Raw genomic sequence first — 20,183 nt, forward strand, 5'->3', positions numbered from 1 at the left:
AACCCTGGGCAGTACTATGGTCGTCTCACTGTCCCCTCCGGCTCCCTGTCAATCAGTGGTTCTGCCTAGTACGCTCATCTCCAGAGATGTTCCGATGGACACTGCCGACCGCCCTTCCTCCCCACAGCCTACAGTTGATGAAACTCTTCCTTCACCTGTGCCTTCGTTTCACCTTACACGGCAGCATCCGGGGCATATCCGGCCATAAGCACCAGTTTTTGGGGGAGAGGCTGGTATCAGGTAATGCAGAAGTTGAATGCCCTCCAGAACAAATGTATCTCGATGGCCGATTGAGTGCAATGTTGCCGCAGCGCTGCACTCGCTTAGTGAGTATGCCCCCCTCTCTCTACTGAATACAATAGCCAATAGTGCCCCTCGCTGCCGGAATAAATACCACCGCACCTAGATCGCTCTGTCAGTCATGTACTTCGTCTGATAGCATTCATTACTATCTCCACTATACCACTGACTACTCGTCGACGACTCCGCTTTGGTATTAGTTTTTCTCTTTCGTCTCGATTTGGATTGTCTCGTACTTGACCTGTTGACAGCGTTGTGCCGAAGGTTCGTTGTCACGTAGGTTGCCATTGAGTTGTGTCGGGTCCGCCGTTCTCTCAGTCCGGTTGCTCGACTCCAGAGTGGGTTTGAAGCCCGTCCGCAGGCGGTCGTCACCGCAAAACAATACTTAATTGTGCAAAGGAAATACTGCGAATAAACAGCCTTCAGTAAACGCCGACATGTGTAAGACCAATTCACAGGAAATTAGGCCAGGTGAAGTAGCAGTTTTTCCATATTATGTATACAACTACTTATAGGAACAAAGGTACACTTGATAAACCGTATCGCTAGCCACTTTTTATTTTCTACACAAATTTTCCTAATATGAAATATTTTATCTAATGAAAAGTCAATTACGTCACGTCATCACGTAACAAACTTCAGAACCAGCTTCACACATACGTCCTTTTTTTGAGTCATCAGTTTTCTAACTGGTTTGATACGGCCCGCCACAAATTCATCTCCCGTGCCAACCTCTCCAGTAGCACTTGAAACCAAGATCCTCAATTATTTACTGGACTTACTCCAATTTCTATCTTCCTGTACAGTTTTACCCTCTACAGTTCCCTCTAGTGTCACGGAAATCATTCCCTGATGTCTTAACGGATGTCCCATTATCCTGTCCCTTCTTCTTGTCAATGTTTCCCACATATTCCTTTCCTCTCTGATTCTGAGCAGAACCTCTACATTCATTACCTTATCTGTCCACCTAATTTTCAACATTCGTCTGAAGCACCACATCTCAAGTGCTTCGATTCTCTCCTATTCCGGTTTCCCCAATGTCCATGTTTCACTACCATACAACGCTGTGCTCCAAACGAACATTCTCAGCAATTTCGTCCTCAGATTAAGACTTATGTTTGTTACTGGTAGGTTTCTGCTGGCCAGGAATGCTCTTTTGCCAGTTCTAATCTGCTTTTGATGTCCTCCTTGCTCCGTCCGTCATTGCTTATTTTGCTGCCTAGGTAGTAGAATTCCTTAACTTCATCTACTGAGTGACCATCAATCCCGATGTTAAGTTTCTCGCTGTTCTCATTTCTGCTACTTCTCATTACTTTCGTCTTTCTTAGGTTTACCTCAATCCGTATTGTGTATTCATTAGATTGTTCATTCCTTTCAGCAGATTGTTTAGTTATTCTTCGCTTTCACTCAGGATACCAATGACATCAGCAAATCGATCGTTGATATCTTTTCACCTTAAATTTTAATTCCACTCCTGAAACTTTGTTTTATATCCATCATTGATTCTTTGATGCATAGATTGAACAGTCGGGGTGAAAGACTACATCCCTGAATCTCTCCCTTTTTGATCCGAGTACTTCTTTCTTGATCGTCCACTCTTATTAGCCCCTCTTAGCTCCTGTACATATTGCATATTACCCGTCTCTCCTCATATATATCTTACCCCTATTTTTCTTAGAATTTCGAACATCTCGCATCATTTTACATTCTCTAACGCTTTTGCCAGGTCCATAAATCCTATGAATGTGTCTTCAATTTCCTTTTCCATTCTTCTGTATATTATTCTTGTCAGCAACTTGGATGCATGAGCTGTTAAGCTGATTGTGCGATAATTCTCGCATTTGTCAGCTCTTGCAGTCTTCGCAGCTGTGTGGATGATATTTTTCCGAATGTTGGATGGTATGTCGCCAGACTCATATATTCTACACAGCAACGTGAATAGTCTCTTTGTTGCCACTTCCCCCAATGATTTTAGAAATTCAGATGGAATGTTACCTATCCCTTCTGCCTTATTTTCTCTTAAGTCCTCCAAAGCTCTCTTAAATTCTCATTCTAATACTGGATCCCTTATCTCTTCTAAATCGACTATTTCTTTTCCTATCACATCAGACGAATCTTCCCCCTCATAGAAGCCTTCAATGTACTCTTTCCAACTACCCGCTCTCTGTTTTGTGTTTAACAGTGGAATTCCCGTTACACTCCCATTGTTTATTCCCTTGCTTTTAATTTCACCGAATGTTATTTTGACTTTACCATACGCTGAGTCAGTCCTTCCGACAATCATTTCTTTTTCGATATCTTCCCACTTTTCCTGCAGCCATTTCGTCTTAGCTTCCCTGCACTTCCTATTTATTTCATTTCTCAGCGACTGATATTTCTGTATTTCTGAATTTCCTTGAACTTTTTGTACAACCTTCTTTCATGGATCTAATAGAGTATTTCTTCTGTTATCCGTGGTTTCTTCGCAGTTACCTTCTTTGTACCGATATTTTTCTTTCCAACTTCTGTGATTGCCCTTTTTAGAGGTGACCATTCCTTTTCACCTGTACTGCCTACTGAGCTATTCCTTATTGCTGCATTTATAGCCTTAGAGAACTTCAAGCTTATCTCTTTCCTTAGTGCTTTTGTATCCGACTTCTTTGTGTTGATTCTTCCTGGCTAATCTCTTGAACTTCAGCCTACTCTTCATCACTAGTACATTGTGCTCTGAGTCTATCTGCCACTGGGTAGGTCTTACAATCCATTATCTGATTTCGGAATCTCTGTCTGGCCATGATGTAATCTAAACGAAACCTTCCCGAATCATTCGATTTTTCCAAGTTACCACCTCCTCTTGTGATTATTGAACAGAATATCTGCTATTACTAGCTGAAATTTATTACAGAACTCTATTAGTCTTTCTCCTCTCTCATTCCTTGTCCCAAGCCCATATTCTCCTCCAACCTTTTCTCCTACTCATTCCGCTAACACTGAATTCTAGTCCCCCATGACATTTAGAGTTTCGTTTCTCTTTACGACCATACGTAGACGTAAAACTATATACCAGAAGATGCATCAGAGTAAGAATCTATGTATATAAGAAATTATTTAGATGGAAAGAGCTATAGTCACGCCTTAGGAAAGAGCTATTTACAGAAAGGTTGCGATTATATTAAAGTAATAGGTAAAACAAATGCTAGTGAGTAAGCTACGAAGAGGAACAGACGAACTGATATAGTGACGGTACTAAAATTAAGTGCGATTTATATTATACTATCTGCAGTTATTTATATAAAGTACAAACGATCAAGCTATGACGATTATACAATACTGTACACTGTTATATTGAAAATTACCTCTACATTTACGTGAATACCAAACACGAATATACTGTATAGAAAAAGAAAATCACGAAGAAAATGAAATTAGGCACATGTGATTAAAATGGTGAAAACTTTGCGCAGTTAGCGACTACAAGCCTCAAGGGAAGTTAAGGTTCATTACGGCAAATAAACTTTATTTACACACACACACAGTGTAGTAGGCAAATTACTTTGAGAGTATGAAGACGAAACGTTATTAGCAAATATATTGAATGTACGAGCTGTACTTTATGTGTGTGAATGTGTGAACGAACATGCTGACTGAAGTATGGGCACTTACGCTCTATAGTAATAATTTTGTAGAAAATGATGCAAAGTAGCACGTCCCGTTGGCGGAAGGACTAAATAGGAGTGGAAGGTACCAAGTAATAGCCCCCTCCCCTCATATTAGTTTATAAGTTACGTGTAATTGTGATTGCGTGTGAATTTAGGGATAAGTAGATACATTTGTATTTAGTACGATGAAACGGCTAGATGTGATTGTAGCTCTTCCAGCTGAAGAGTAATAAGAAGTATGTATAATGAAAGAGAACCCTAAATGTAGGATCTGTGATGAGGGTGAAGAAACTGCATCACACCTAGTCTTCGACATTTGAGAGTAAAAGATACAGAATCTTCGGGACAACTAGACCTGAAGAAATTGTGTCTAACAAAAAACTGGTAGAGGGACTCCTTGCACTATTTAAGGGCATTGGTTGGCTTTACTAGTTATACAGGGAGCGATACCGCACAATAAACCTATTTTCGGTGCGGGCAGTGGCGGGTCAGTCCTAAGCTGTTTTAGCTTCCCTGTTAAAATCAATCAATCAATCAATAAGATGTATAGTGGATTTTACAAAAAATGGTTCAAATGGCTCTGAGCACTATGGGACTCAACTGCTGAGGTCATTAGTCCCCTAGAACTTAGAACTAGTTAAACCCAACTAACCTAAGGAAATCACAAACATCCATGCCCGAGGCAGGATGCGAACCTGCGACCGTAGCGGTCTTGCGGTTCCAGACTGCAGCGCCTTTAACCGCACGGCCACTTCGGCCGGCTGGATTTTACATTAACTTAGTCTGCGTGTTAAGCGATTACGGAAACTTTTGAATACTAGTGTATGTCCAATGATATACTGGCCATTAAAATTGCTACACCACGAAGATGACGTGCTACAGACGCGAAATTTAACCTACAGGAAGAAGATGCTGTGACATGCAAATGATTAGCTTTTCAGAGCATTCACACAAGGTTGGCGCCGGTGGCGACACCTACAACGTGCTGACATGAGGAAAGTTTCCAACCGATTTCTCATACACAAACAACAGTTGACCGGCGTTGCCTGGTGAAACGTTGGTGTGATGCATAGTGTATGGATGAGAAATGGATATCATCACGTTTCCGACTTTGATAAAGGTCGGATTGTAGCCTATCGCGATTGCAGTCTATCATATCGCGACATTGCTGCTCGCGTTGGTCGAGATCCAATGAGTGTTAGCAGAATATGGAATCGGTGGGTTCAGGAGGGTAATACGGAACGCCGTGCTGGATCCCAACCGTCTCGTATCAGTAGCAGTCGAGATGACAGGCATCTTATCCGCATGGCTGCAACCATCTGCACGAACAGTTCGACAACGTTTGCAGCAGCATGGACTATCTGCTCGGAGACCATGGCTGCTGTTACCCTTGACGCTGCATCACAAACAGGAGCGCCAGCGGTGGTGTACTCAAGACGAACCTGAGTGCACGAATGACAAAACGTCATTTTTTTCGGATTAATCCAAGTTCTGTTTACAGCATCATGATGGTCGCATCCGTGTTTGGCGTCATCGCGGTGAACGCACATTGGAAGCGTGTGTTCGTCATCGCCATACTGACGTATCACCAGGCGTGATGGTATGGGGTGCCATTGGTTACACGTCTCGGTCACCTCTTGTTCGCATTGACGACACTTTGAACAGTGGACGTTACATTTCAGATGTTTTACGACCCGTGGCTCTAACCTTCACTAACCTTCATTCGATCGCTGCGAAACGCTACTTTTCAGCAGGATAATCCACGACCGCATGTTGCAGGTCCTGTACGGGCCTTTCTGGATACAGAAAAGGTTCGACTGTTGCCCTGGCCGGCACATCCTCCATAGCTCTCATCAATTGAAAACGTCTGGTCAATGGTGGCCGAGCAACTGTCTCGTCACAATGCACCACTACTCTTGATGAGCGCCATCCAAGAAACTCTGTTTGACTCAATGCCCAGGCGTATAAAGGCCGTTATTACGGCCAGAGGTGGTTGTTCGTTTCTTGCATAAAAGGGCTGTTGCAACAGTGATTAGCTGAGTGAAAAATGCAAGTATTTAAGGATTGTGCGACGTCGATGGAATATAAGAAACACTATGCTGTGCCCAGTATTTTACTTGTCCTTGTAGTAAGTAGTGTAAATTGTTTGTTAAAATAAATACAAGTACAAGAAGATCCATGATGTTTATCTTAAACAGGTTTGCTTGATGAAACTCCTATGCTTTCCCTTTCCTCGTGTAGTGGTGAAATTGCTCTTGATCGTGTTGAGGAGAATGTCAGTTTTCAGATTGTTACTGTGGATGTAAAGATTTTGAGAAGTAAATTCGTTACACACTGAAATGAAGAAAAAGGAGAAAATTTTCTTAGACTAAAAATAAAGGAGTTAGTTAAAATTAGTTGCGAGAAACCTCAAATTAGAATATAGGCAAGATTTTCTTATAACTGTGCTTGTATGACTTTTGTTTCATATCTTTGTGAATATGTTCACGTATATTTGTAAACCTGTGAAAACAAATCTTACACTGTATCAGATGTGTCACAAAGTGCAAACATGTGTGAAAAATATGTTCATGTAAATTTTGTAAACCTCTGAAAACCATTGTCATCCGACGTCAGACGTATTAGAAAGCGCAAGTACGTGTGAAAGAGCGCTACGTGAGTTGTGCAACGCATCTCGAAGATGTGGAGTTGTCACCTACTGGTTAAAAAATTCTGCTGTGCTGCGATTCAGGTTCGCAATCACCAAGTGAGTCTTCAGTGCTGTGTGACGATTGAAGTTCGCAATCACCAAGTGATTCATCATCTGCAATGCAGAAAATTTAAAGAATCTGCAGTGCCACGCTGAATAACAGTGGCACGCGTGTGCTAGAAGGAAAGGTGAATACTCGTGAAAATGTCGACTATGGCTGGTCAAGCAGGGTCCTTCGGCCTCACGATGCATCGGAGACATCGTAGCTTACGGTATCCGTAGGCAGATGTAAGTAGTTTCCATGAATGGACACTGCTGACTGTTCACATTCCATCATGTGCGCGAATAATGCTCTGCGTGATGTCGAAAACAATAGCCGCGAGGAACTTTAAACAATGGAGCCAGCTCACGCCGACGAGTCAAAGACAATCAAAAACACAGGCAGAGAGGACGCAAATTTTTGTTGCAAACTAAAGGAGAGAAAGGCAATTGTCATGCGTGTAAACAAAGATAAATATTAACTGAATGTGAAAAAGGATAACATTATGTGCAAAAAAAATTTGTAATATTTTCGTTATATGTGTAAAGTAATTGATTTATTTGTAATTTTAATACAGTGTAAGAAAATTCTGGAAAATATGACTCATAATTTTTTTATAAAAACAAGTTTCCCGCATAGCTAACACACATTAATCGAATAGTATGTTAATGCCAATAGCTGATTGGCCAAAATAAAGGTTTCTGACTCTTTGGCCATGAAAACAGATGACTGCACATTGCCTCACAGGGTAAAAAATTTATACAAATTAATAAGAGAAGGAATATTTGTACTGTGAGCTATGTCTATGAATGCACTGCCAACAATAGGGGACAGGTATAACGCCACTTGCTAAATGTTTCCAAAGTTATATGCATAAGATAAAAAAAAAGAAGCAATGCGCTATAGCAGACATGCTGTTAGATGTGACTGTCGCTTTTTCCTTTTTTTTGCGTCGACAGGAAGAGAGTAACCTGTGGTGTGTCTCCATGAACAGAGGACGTGAATATTTTTATCGCCTTTCCTGTTGTAACAGTTTTCTGGATAAGATTTTATTTACATAAAACTGAAGTGAAACGCAGTTCCTTTCTATTTATTTAACAAAAAGTCCATCTCAACGCATCTAAATAGAAGTTCCTTTCATTAGGCGACACAGTCAACGATTAGCAACTTCGACGGAGGCTATATTTGAGACGACCGTAGGAGCAGAAAGAAGATGTAAAGTTTCCCACTAAGAAGGCAGTATAACTAAGAATATCTACTATAAAATTTTCTAGGAAGTTTACTTCAGATATGTTTCATGGTGTCTGTTTGGCAGCCAGGCGTAAAAGCATTTCATTACCTTCAATTTATGACTTCACAGTTAAAAATCCTATGACATCTCCAATTCAAAATCTCTACTTCATTATCCAGCCAGTAAGTAGTCAAAAAATAGAACAGAATACACACGGCTCAGTACCACATATTCTTAACTATTCTCTAAAGACACATGGTGGAAAACATCATTTTTCTCGAAACTACAATTAGTTAGTAGCTGAACTTCAAGTTCTCTTAGGATGGAGATGAAACTTTGGGGCTAAATTCGCCTGAGTTGCAGATGAAATACGTGTGAAATCTATCCAATATATCTGAAATAAATGTGTGTTGGAAATATATGTGCCATTTAGAATGAGATTTTCACTCTGAACGGAGTGTGCGCTGATATGAAACTTCCTGGCAGATTAAAACTGTGTGCCCGACCGAGACTCGAACTCGGGACCTTTGCCTTTCGCTGGCAAGTGCTCTACCAACTGAGCTACCGAAGCACGACTCAGGCCCAGTACTCACAGCTTTACTTCTGCCAGTACCTCGTCTCCTACCTTCCAAACTTTACAGAAGCTCTCCTGCGAACCTTGCAGAACTAGCACTCCTGAAAGAAAGGATACTGCGGAGACATGGCTTAGCCACAGCCTGGGGGATGTTTCCAGAATGAGATTTTCACTCTGCAGCGGAGTGTGCGCTGATATGAAACTTCCTGGCAGATTAAAACTGTGTGCCCGAAAGAGACTCGAACTCGGGACCTTTGCCTTTCACGGACAAGTGCTCTACCAACTGAGCTACCGAAGCACGACTCACGCCCGGCACTCACAGCTTTACTTCTGCCAATACCTTGTCTCCTACCTTCCAAACTTTACAGAAGCTCTCCTGCAAACCTTGCAGAACTAGCACTCCTGAAAGAAAGGATATTGCGAAGACATGGCTTAGCCACAGCCTGGGGGATGTTTCCAGAATGAGATTTTCACTCTGCAGCGGAGTGTGCGCTGATATGAAACTTCCTGGCAGATTAAAACTGTGTGCCCGACCGAGACACGAACTCGGGACCATTGCCTTTCGCGGGCAAATTTTGGAAGGTAGGAGACGAGGTACTGCCAGAAGTAAAGCTGTGAGTACCGGGCGTGAGTCATGCTTCGGTAGCTCAGTTGGTAGAGCACTTGCCCGCGAAAGGCAAAGGTCCCGAGTTCGAGTCTCGGTCGGGCACACAGTTTTAATCTGCCAGGAAGTTTCATATCAGCGCACACTCCGCTGCAGAGTGAAAATCTCATTCTGGAAACATCCCCCAGGCTGTGGCTAAGCCTTGTCTCCGTAATATCCTTTCTTTCAGGAGTGCTAGTTCTGCAAGCTTCGCAGGAGAGCTTCTGTAAAGTTTGGAAGGTAGGAGACGAGGTACTGGCAGAAGTAAAGCTGTGAGTACCGGGCGTAAGTCGTAGCTCAGTTGGTAGAGCACTTGCCCGCGAAAGGCAAAAGTCCCGAGTTCGAGTCTCGGTCGGGCACACAGTTTTAATCTGCCAGGAAGTTTCATATCAGCGCACACTCCGCTGCAGAGTGAAAATCTCATTCTGGAAACATCCCGCAGTCTGTGGCTAAGCCATGTCTCCGCAATATCCTTTCTTTCAGGAGTGCTAGTTCTGCAAGGTGCGCAGGAAGGCTTCTGTAAAGTTTGGAAGGTATGAGACGAGGTACTGGCAGAAGTAAAGCTGTGAGTACCGGGCGTGAGTCGTGCTTCGGTAGCTCAGTTGGTAGAGCACTTGTCCGCGAAAGGCAAAGGTCCCAAGTTCGAGTCTCGGTCGGGCACACAGTTTTAATCTGCCAGGAAGTTTCTTATGTGCCATTTGCGTACACAGGCGAAGCAGTGAGCTAAAAGCTGCTATTTCAATTAATTCAGAATTGAACTCTTTAGAGTACTGAAGTATATAGGCAATTTTAGAATGCGGTGTGTAGCCAAAGGGGATAAACACTGGTCTGTACAAACCGTTCACTCGAACACGTTTCGCGCACCAGATTATCAGCGATTTCCCGAACACAAGCTACGATTAGTGTGCGTGTATGTTATTTGCGCTGGTTTGAGCAAAGGAACTAAAAGTTTGCGTACATCTATCAGGGCAAATTTCTGGTCCACATGGTACGATTTATTTGCGCAGTTGTGGTGTGCGTACACATTCTCATAAACAGATCGTTGTGAGTGGACTGGCCGTAACGGCTTCCACCACTAACAACGGACATTACTCATGCCTACCGGAAACTTGTTGATGTTGTACAGTGCAGTGTATATGTTGCGGACAAAGAAGTAAATACGCGAAATGTTGTCCAAGGCAGATTATTGACGGCATTTTTCACTTGCGTGGGCAATAAGTTGTGTTCAAGGAAGTTAACAACAATGTCCTAGCTACCTGGGCGAAGATGTTTGAAACAGAGGTGTCTGGGCAGTTTTGGAACTTTCCGAGCCTCCTTGGTTAACGTGTAGTGAACGTGCTCTTTCGACGGGAATGCATCGAATGGTTTTAAGAAACAGAAACGCTGTTATAATTGTAAAACAAAGAGACGACAATGCATGAAAAAATCCAGAGAGTGTTTCCAGAACAAAGCAACTAAAATGATGAGACTGTCACCAAGCAAATTTCCATCAATTAACAAAGGAAGAACTGTACGTGTTCACCAGATGTTGGCCATGCTCGAAGGCCTTCTCGAAATCTACTGATTGTGATCACAGAAGTTGACAATGGCATGCATGAGCTCTGTAAGTACAAGTCTCACAACAATTTTTTTGTAAAACGTACAGTGTACCTAAAGAATATAAAATTATAGCACAGGTTAATCTAAATGTACGTGTAAAGTAAGGCTGAAAGTGGTTTTTTACCATTACACTTTCATCAAATGACACTATAAGGACCAGAGACCTTTTCAAGTCTCAAACATCTGTGATGTATACATCCATACTGAAGTGACGAATGAGAATTTGTACCAAGGCTGAGATTCAAACCCGTGTCTCCTGCTCACTAGGCAGATGTGCTAAACAGCGTGCCACCCTGGCACAGTGGCTTTGCACTACTATGTGGGCTACCCTAGCATGCCTCCCCCCACAATCCAAAATTCCTGGTGAAGTGCTGTTCCAAAACAGTAGGAGAGGCCCTGTAATGCTGTTGAAGTTTAGAAGGAATACCAAGTGGGCTGAGTGGTGAATAGAAATTTGGCTTGATGAGGGAGGCGTGCTAGGGTACTCTGCGGAGTTGGGCAAAGCCACTGTGCCAGAGTGGCGTAATAGTTAGCTCATCTGCCTAATGAGCAGATACGACTCCTGTCCTTGGTACAAATTTTCATTCGTCACTTCAGTCTGCATATTCATTTGATTAAAGCGTCTATGTCTGGGTTTCTGTCAGGATCCCCCATTTCGTTCCACACTGAGATGCGATTCCAATACAGTTGGAGAGCCTCTGCAATGCTGTTAGAGTTTAGGGGGAATACCAGGTGGGCTGAGGCGCGAATGGTGATTTGGACCGAGGAGGCTGGCATGCTAATGTAGTCCGTGCAGTTGCGCCTGGATGGCATAGTGGTTAGCACAGCTACCTAGGGGGCAGAGACCTGGTTTCGAATCGCAACCTTGGTACAAATGAGTACAAAACAGGGAAAAGGATGTAAGTGCCAAAAATAAAAAAAGACTTTTATAGTGAAAAGGGTTGTATAAGCCAAGTGTAATGAAACGAGAAGGGTTGCAAGTGCCAGAAAAATTCCTACTAGTTTCAAGAGCAGTTCGTAGATAGAAGCATCGTGCAAGCGCCAGCGGGGCTGAGATGGGAAGGGATGTAAGTTCCACCGCCATGATGTATGTGCCTCAACTACACAGTTGCTTTAGTTGTTGCCAGTACGTTGACACGGCAGTGATTTCGGTCGTTTCACGAGTGTGTTTTAGAGTGTTCTTCGGTTGTGTGTTTAGTGTACCAACCAGAAAATGGTAAAGCCTGTTAGGAAGAAGATGACTGTTAGTAAGAGACGTGAAGCAAGAGAGAAGGGCCAGCCGTACATTGTCGTGGGAAAGAGATACCTGCTAAACAACCACCAGCAAGCTGCTCCTGTAAGTAAAAGTGTAAAAACATAAGCAGTGAACAAAAACAGCTATTGTGAAGTGAATAAAAACTCAAAATATTATGTATATAGTAATTAAAACTTCCGGGCTATATTATGTATATAACTGAGACACCCAAAATAAATTTAGGCATCTGATTCAGTTTTTGGTTTTCAGGTAGCATATACTTACCAATGAAAGAAGAAGCGGAGTAAACTGAAGACAAACAACTTTGTTTCAAATAACCATCCAAAATTTTATTTTATAGCTTTTTTTATATTAGACTAGCATTGAAAGGGTAAAATTATATGTAAAGTTATTAAACATTCTCAAAGCTACAATGGACTTACCATCTTCTTTTAACATAAACCCTTGACTTACATCCTTTACACAAACTTATAAGGCACTTACAGCGTTTCCCAGAAAACGAAAGGATGGCACTTTATTCTTTTTCCTTATAAGTTTTGTTCTCTTTATACATATTCATAAAAAACTTATGTTTTGTAGAGGTATTTTGATATACACATATTTTTTCATAAAATTAATATAATCATCCAGTATTTAAGACACATTTATTTGAATATTGAAAATTTTAGTTTGTGGCACTTACATCCTATTCCAATTTTTGTACACAATTTTCGTTCATCGCCTAAGTCTTCATATACACGCTATAACACTTTCCATTGACAGTGCAATGTATTCCACATAAACTCTGTACAAATATACCTAGGCTATACTCCATTTACTTATTCAGAGTTCCTATATAAATCTACTTATTGTTATGTTGTTGCTTCATGCTGTGTCTAGGATTCCTGCATACTCCGTTTGCTATACAAACAATCAGACAACTCGTATTCATGAGTTTTGTTACTACAAGCCAAGTACAAATACTTAACTTTGATTTGAGAATTCTTGTAGCCTTTTATACATGATCATCCACAAGCGCAATTACACAGATGTGTCGCAAGCAAAGGGCGACATAGAAAATAATGTCTTCTTCAGAACAGACGAACACAAGTAACACTTCTGGTCCTAGCGACCGCTTCTAACAAAAGTCTGTCTGAGCTGCAGTGATTGCTAATCTCTAACTGAGCTACGTAGAGATGGCTAATGAAGAGGCTACGATGCGGCGGCTAACGAAGTGGCTCACGTTGAAGCTGACATCGAAGTGGGGTGCCGCCAGTCGGGCGCGGCGCTTATGTTCTCTAAACGTAGGGGCCGCTGCTGTCGCGTTGTTGTCCTGGAGGGAGGTCGGTCAGCGTGCGATTGGCTGACCTCTTCTCACAGCCTTCTATTCTCTGTCGTTCCCGACTGGCGTGCTGGCGCTGAAATTACGCCATAACACTTTGGATATCCTTCAGGTATTTTAAGACATAAATATGCGAGATCAGAAATCAACCCTGTATTGAAAAAGAAATGTAGCTGAAAGAAGAAGTGGAGTCGGTAAGAGGGAGGGACGTAAATGTCAGAGAAGCAGCTTTAGCTAACAGTACATCAGGATCTTAGTGTTATCAGAGATGTCACTGCAGAAGTAAGTGTATAAGCAATAAGTGTGGACCTCGTGCACTGAAGTTTTATGTAATTCGAAATGTCATGGTACTTTATGTTGTGAAAACAAGTAAAAAGGAAGTACCATGGAAGTTTGTGTTAAAAACTAAAGAAAAAAAACAGTTACAATATCGCATGTACATAGAAAAGGAAATCTCGTGGTTGAAAGTTTTTGTAATAAATACTATATCTTGACATAAGACTTCTCTTGTTGCTTATTTGTCTTCATTTCATTCACATGAAGTTTATAAGAACTCCTTAAGCTATTTGGCCACTTACATAAACTCCCAGTCATTAACGTTAATCGATATACGTATAGAGGAGTAATGGAATATGATGTTAGTGTCCGGAAAACAACGTTATTTCCTATTTTACTTCATTGTCCGTAGCATACATTCATCGTCTTGCAAGAAGTTCCGGGCCGGCCGCTGTGGACGAGCGGTTCTAGGCACTTCAGTCCAAGAACCGCGCTGCTGCTACGGTCGCAGGTTCGAATCCTGCCTCGGGCATCCATGTGTGTGGTGTCCTTAGGTTAGTTAGGTCCACGTAGTTCGAAGTCTAGGGGACTGATGACCTCAGATATTAAGTCCCATAGTGCTCAGAGCCATTTGAACCAAGATGTTCCGGGACTGATTTTATTCCTGGAGTATAAGCGACGTCAGTGCAGTAAGTACGGCGAGAGTCTGAACTAACAATTGTAAACAATAGATATGCATTCGACCAGTGATTTGTGAGCGGGCAGTGTTAACCTTTTGAGTCCCAACTCTGCGAAAAAACGTAATTAAAATTTTTCGCATAATTAACGTTTATCATCATAGTAAGCAGCGAATACAAGAAGAAATTGGCGAGAAGTAAAAGTAAACAACCAATTGTTTTAAGGAGGAGGATGCTCTATGAAATATAAATATAAAATTTTTCCCGAAATTAATCCTTACCATGGAAGGCAATGAATATAACATGAAATTGGCAAACTGTAAACAGTCAGTTGCTTTAAGAAAGTGGTTTTACTTTGGAAGCACTGGGACATACAGTACCGTTTCAAGCCACCAATCATTTCATTGGACATACTTGATAGCAAATTCACATTTTTCCTACAGAAAATCCCACATTTCCAAAGTTCCATAAACTCATACGCCTAAAACAAATTGCAGTCCTAAACAACAAGTAAAAAGAGGCCCACAATTTAATAAATTTTGTACTATAGCTAAATCCTGTCCCAGTGGTTTCATTGCTGTAATAGTTATAAAAGGTGTAGCACAAATTCAAATTTACATTACAGTAACTTAGACACACTTGTTTACGCAGCCAATGATCTCCTCCATGTTGCTACTATAAAAAAAACCGCATGTCGCAATCACCTACAATCATACAGCAGTCTCCGCGCTAACTACTCCTTCGCATGCTATGACTGCTGACAAGCACTATATTGGTAGAAGTACCTCAGTGTACCACTAGAAGTCTCCGTCTTGCAATAGAGTCGGTGGTTTCATGTGTAAAGCACCGGTAATTCAAAAAATAAATGTAAGAAAAAAATTATTAAAACAGTGGTTTTAGGCTCAAAGGGTTAAGCACTGGACGTGCGGCCGTAGTGAGTCAGCATCGTTGTGCCACAAATGGGAGTGGAATAATATTTCTCCACAAGCGTTCAAGACTTTCTCCAGAATATATGTCCGAAAGAACAAACACCATCTTCATATAATTAAGGCTAACTGGCCATTGACCTTCTCCTGTGCTGGTTGCACACGTATTCTCCGAACTTTTACGGGCCTCTGCAAGATTGTCTGCCGCGAGTAATGAATGTAAAGGGCAGGGGCACTACGAATGTAGTGTGTGGACATTAAGTTGGGAATGTGGGTCTCACGGGGAACGTGCAAGCGATAAATCACTGCAGTCGCACTATCCTCTGTGCCCTCGGTCGCTCAGATGGATGGAGCACCTGCCATGTAAGCAGGAAGCCCCGGGTTCGAGTCCTGTTCGGGGCACACATTTTCAACTGTCCCGTTGATGTACTGGGTGATCAAAAAGTCAGTATATATTTGAAAACTTAATAAACCACGGAATAATGTAGACAGAGAGGTAAAAATTGACACACATGCTTGGAATGACAAGGGGTTTTATTAGAACCAAAAAAATACAAACGCTCAAAAAATGTCCGACAGATGGCGCTTCATCTGATCAGAATAGCAATAATTAGCATATCAAAGTAAGACAAAGCAAAGATGATGTTCTTTACAGGAAATGCTCAATATGTCCACCGTCATTGCTCAACAATAGCTGTAGTCGAGGAATAATGTTGTGAACAGCACTGTAAAGCATGTCCGGAGTTATTGTGAGGCATTGGCGTCGGATGTTGTCTTTCAGCATCCCTAGAGATGTCGGTCGATCACGATACACTTGCAACTTAAGGTAACCCCAAAGCCAATAATCGCACGGACTGCGGTCTGGGGACCTGGGAGGCCAAGTATGACGAAAGTGGCGACTGAGCACAGGATCATCACCAAATGATGCGCGCAAGAGATCTTTCACGCGTCTAGCAATATGGGGTGGAGCGCCATCCGGCATTAACATCGTACGTTCCAGCAGGTGTTTCTGATTCTCTCTCTCATTTTAGCTCCTTTTATACACGATTTTCATGCCCAGTCACTGACGTTTTGCTGTCCAGCGCCATCTGTCGGACATTTTGTGAACTTTTTTTTTTATTCTAATAAGACCCCGTGTCATTCCAAGCATGTGTGTCAATTTTTACCTCTCTCTCTACATTATTCCGTGGTTTATTAAGTTTTCAAATTTATACTGACTTTTTGATCACCCGGCACATCAACGCCTGTCGACAGCTTAGGGTCTCGATTTGATTACCATTTCATTTCTCCAGAATGTTTTGAAGAAGAGAAAAGTGTGTGCAGAGTCTGTTCCGTATATCTACATCTACATCTACATCCATACTCCGCAAGCCACCTGACGGTGTGTGGCGGAGGGTACCCTGAGTACCTCTATCGGTTCTCCCTTGTATTCCAGTCTCGCATTGTTCGTGGAAAGAAGGATTGTCGGTATGCTTCTGTGTGGGCTCTAATCTCTCTGATTTTATCCTCATGGTCTCTTCGCGAGATATACGTAGGAGGGAGCAATATATTGCTTGACTCTTGGGTGAAGGTATGTTCTCGAAACTTCAACAAAAGCCCATACCGAGCTACTGAGCGTCTCTCCTGCAGAGTCTTCCACTGGAGTTTATCTATCATCTCCGTAACGCTTTCGCGATTACTAAATGATCCTCTAACGAAGCGCGCTGCTCTCCGTTGGATCTTCTCTATCTCTTCTATCAACCCTATCTGGTACGGATCCCACACTGCTCAGCAGTATTCAAGCATTGGGCGAAAAAGCACACTGTGACCTACTTCCTTTGTTTTCGGATTGCATTTCCTTAGGATTCTTCCAATGAATCTCAGTCTGGCATCTGCTTTACCGACGATCAACTTTATATGGTCATTCCATTTTAAATCACTCCTAATGCGTACTCCTAGATAATTTATGGAATTAACTGCTTCCAGTTGCTGACTGCCATTTTGTAGCTAAATGATAAAACTTTCTTTCTATGTATTCGCAGCACTTTACACTTGTCTACATTGAGATTCAATTGCCATTCCCTGCACCATGAGTCAATTCGCTGCAGATCCCCTGCATTTCAGTACAATTTTCCATTGTTACAACCTCTCGATACACCACAGCATCATCTGCAAAAAGACTCAGTGAACTTCCGATGTCATCAACATGGTCATTTATGTATATTGTGAATAGCAACGGTCCTACGACACTCCCCTGCGGCACACCTGAAATCACTATTACTTCGGAAGACTTCTCTCCATTGAGAATGAGATGCTGCGTTCTGCTTTCTAGGAACTCTTCAATCCAATCACACAATTGGTCTGATAGTCCATATGCCCTTACATTGGCTCGCGAACAAAAACGACGACTCGAGGACGCCTGCCGCGACTTGATTGAATGCAAAACGGGGACGATTCTTTTTGTGGTGAAAAATCATCACGGGACGTTAACACGAACCTAACACGACAGAGTGCAGAAATTCACACTAATGGTCAACACTTTGCTGACATAACCGACCCTAGGACTTTTCTGACAGTTTCACACTGTTGAGCGAACTTTTACTAAAGCGAAGGGAAACCACGTGGAATAGCTGAAGCATTAAACCACGAACGTAGCTTTCCTGTATTTTTTTACTAAACCAGTGTTGGAATTTTTTGGGGTGACGATTGGTGCGTCGATCGGTTGCCGAGTTGGGGCGTGCCGCGCGGCTGACGGCGGAAGGGCAGCGCGCAGCCCAGAGCCCGAAGGCCGCTGGCTGCTGGCTGGTGCTGGATGGCCCTCGCGGTTCCCACGGCAGGCGGCCAGCGCAGGGTCGCCGACCTTCGCCGCGCCTCGCCTCGCCTCTGCCTCTGCCTCTGCCTGTGCCTGTGCTGCCTGCCGGCTTTTGTCAGCCCCACACCCAGGCCGGGCCACCTACCGAATGCGAACACCGACACTGGACACCTGCCAAGGTCACTCACTCCGCACGCCACCAGCCCTCAGCCACCTTTCGCGTTGAAATTGTTGTAGAATTTTTGAACACGTATTATGTTCGAGTATAATGACTTTTACGGAGACTAGAAATTACTCTGTAGGAATCAGCATAGGTTTCGAAAAAGACGGTCGTGTGAAACCCAGGTAGCGCTATTCGTCCACGAGACTCAGAGGGCCGTAGACACGGGTTCACAGGTAGGTGCAGTGTTTCTTGACTTCCGCAGGGCGTTCGATACAGTTCCCCACAGTCGTGTAATGAACAAAGTAAGAGCATATGGGCGATCAGACTAATTGTGTGATTGTTGCTAAAGCAGATGCCAGTCTGAGATTCATTGGAAGTATCTTAAGGAAATGCAATCCGAAAACAAAGGATGTAGGTTACAGTACGTTTGATCGCCCACTGCTTGAATACTGCTCAGCAGTGTGGGATCCATATCAGATAGGGTTGATAGAAGAGATAGAGAAGATCCAACGGAGAGCAGCGCGCTTCGTTAGAGGATCATTTAGTAACCGCGAAAGCGTTACGGAGATGATAGATAAACTCCAGTGGAAGACTCTGCAGGAGAGACGGTCAGTAGCTCGGTACGGCCTTTTGTTGAAGCTTCGAGAACATACCTTCACCGAAGAGTCAAAAAGTATATTGCTACCTTCTACGTATATCTCCCGAAGGGACCATGAGGATAAAATCAGAGAGATTAGAGCCCACACAGAAGCATACCGACAATCCTTCTTTCCACGAACAATACGATACTTTAATAGATGGGAGAACCGATAGAGGTACTCAAGGTACGCTCCGCCACACACCGTCAGGTGGCTTACGGAGTATGGATGTAGATGTAGATGTAGAAATTGACTCACTTTTATCAACACCAACTAGCTTTTTCTCTTTATCGTCTTCAGTTTCCGCCTGCTGTCTCTGATAAATTGTTCGTGTATGAACTGGCTGCTCCGAGCAATGGGCTCACAACCCGAACCACACGCCACTGTTAAGCACTAATGAAGGACTGGGTCCCTTACCTGGATTGCACATAACTCATTAAGGTCAATCCAACACATTTATTTCAAATACATAAATAAATGAAGTTTCATTTGAATCTGTCTGACATTAAACTAGAAAAAAAAAACAATTTCAATATCAGATGATTTAGTGCGTGAAGCGCGAGTTAAGCTAATAACCAGGTAAACTAAATTTGAATCTGTCTGGCATTAAACAGGAATAAAAAAACAATTTTTTTATATGTTTAAATTACAGCATTAAGGAATTCCAAATCTTTCCCTTTTCTAGGCGGAGGCTGAGCGAGAAACACAGAATGCCACAAAAACACAGTTTTGCTGTGATATCTTACAGGATACCCGGAAGCAGTAACAGACAAGGGGTCGGCACCCACAAATAACACAGGCTAAGAGTCACGCCGGGAGCACATCCTACGAGAACTTGTTCACACTATGCTCACCACAAACTGTAGACATTCCGGCCGAACATCCGCTTACGGTTGCTGCCAGAAGGACGAGGCAATCAACAGGCCCACGCCGTGCTTCTCACACAGGCACCTCAATTTGTACAAACATCTGGGCCAACACCAACTCCGGACTCCCCTCTCACTGCGAGGCTTGGCACAGTTTATACGAAATGCCTTCCAGGCAACCAGTCACCGCCGCAGGAGTTTCACGATTCGCAAACAGCCCCAGCGTAACAGCCATCACACATGTGGTTACGCCCGAACCACAACTCCGCCAGTCTCGCCGGCCGCCCCAAACCGACTGCCTCTCGCCGTCCCGCGCGCCCCAGACGAAAACGCAAAGATGCTCATGCCCGGGGACGCGCCAAAGATAACAAGCCGATCGCTGACCAGCGATCTGGCTCACTGGCAATATAAGACACAAAAGGAAAATTGAAGCTTCAAATTTCGCGTTTAACAACTCATTCTCCACTCCTTTCAATCAGACCACGCAGGCGTAGAGAAGATGTGGTTTTGGATTCAGAGAAGTATTATCGACCACTGTTGAGAGATATGTACCAAA

Source organism: Schistocerca piceifrons, chromosome 3 (genome assembly GCF_021461385.2).
Source record: "Schistocerca piceifrons isolate TAMUIC-IGC-003096 chromosome 3, iqSchPice1.1, whole genome shotgun sequence".
In the NCBI taxonomy this organism is placed as follows: Eukaryota; Metazoa; Arthropoda; class Insecta; order Orthoptera; family Acrididae; genus Schistocerca; species Schistocerca piceifrons.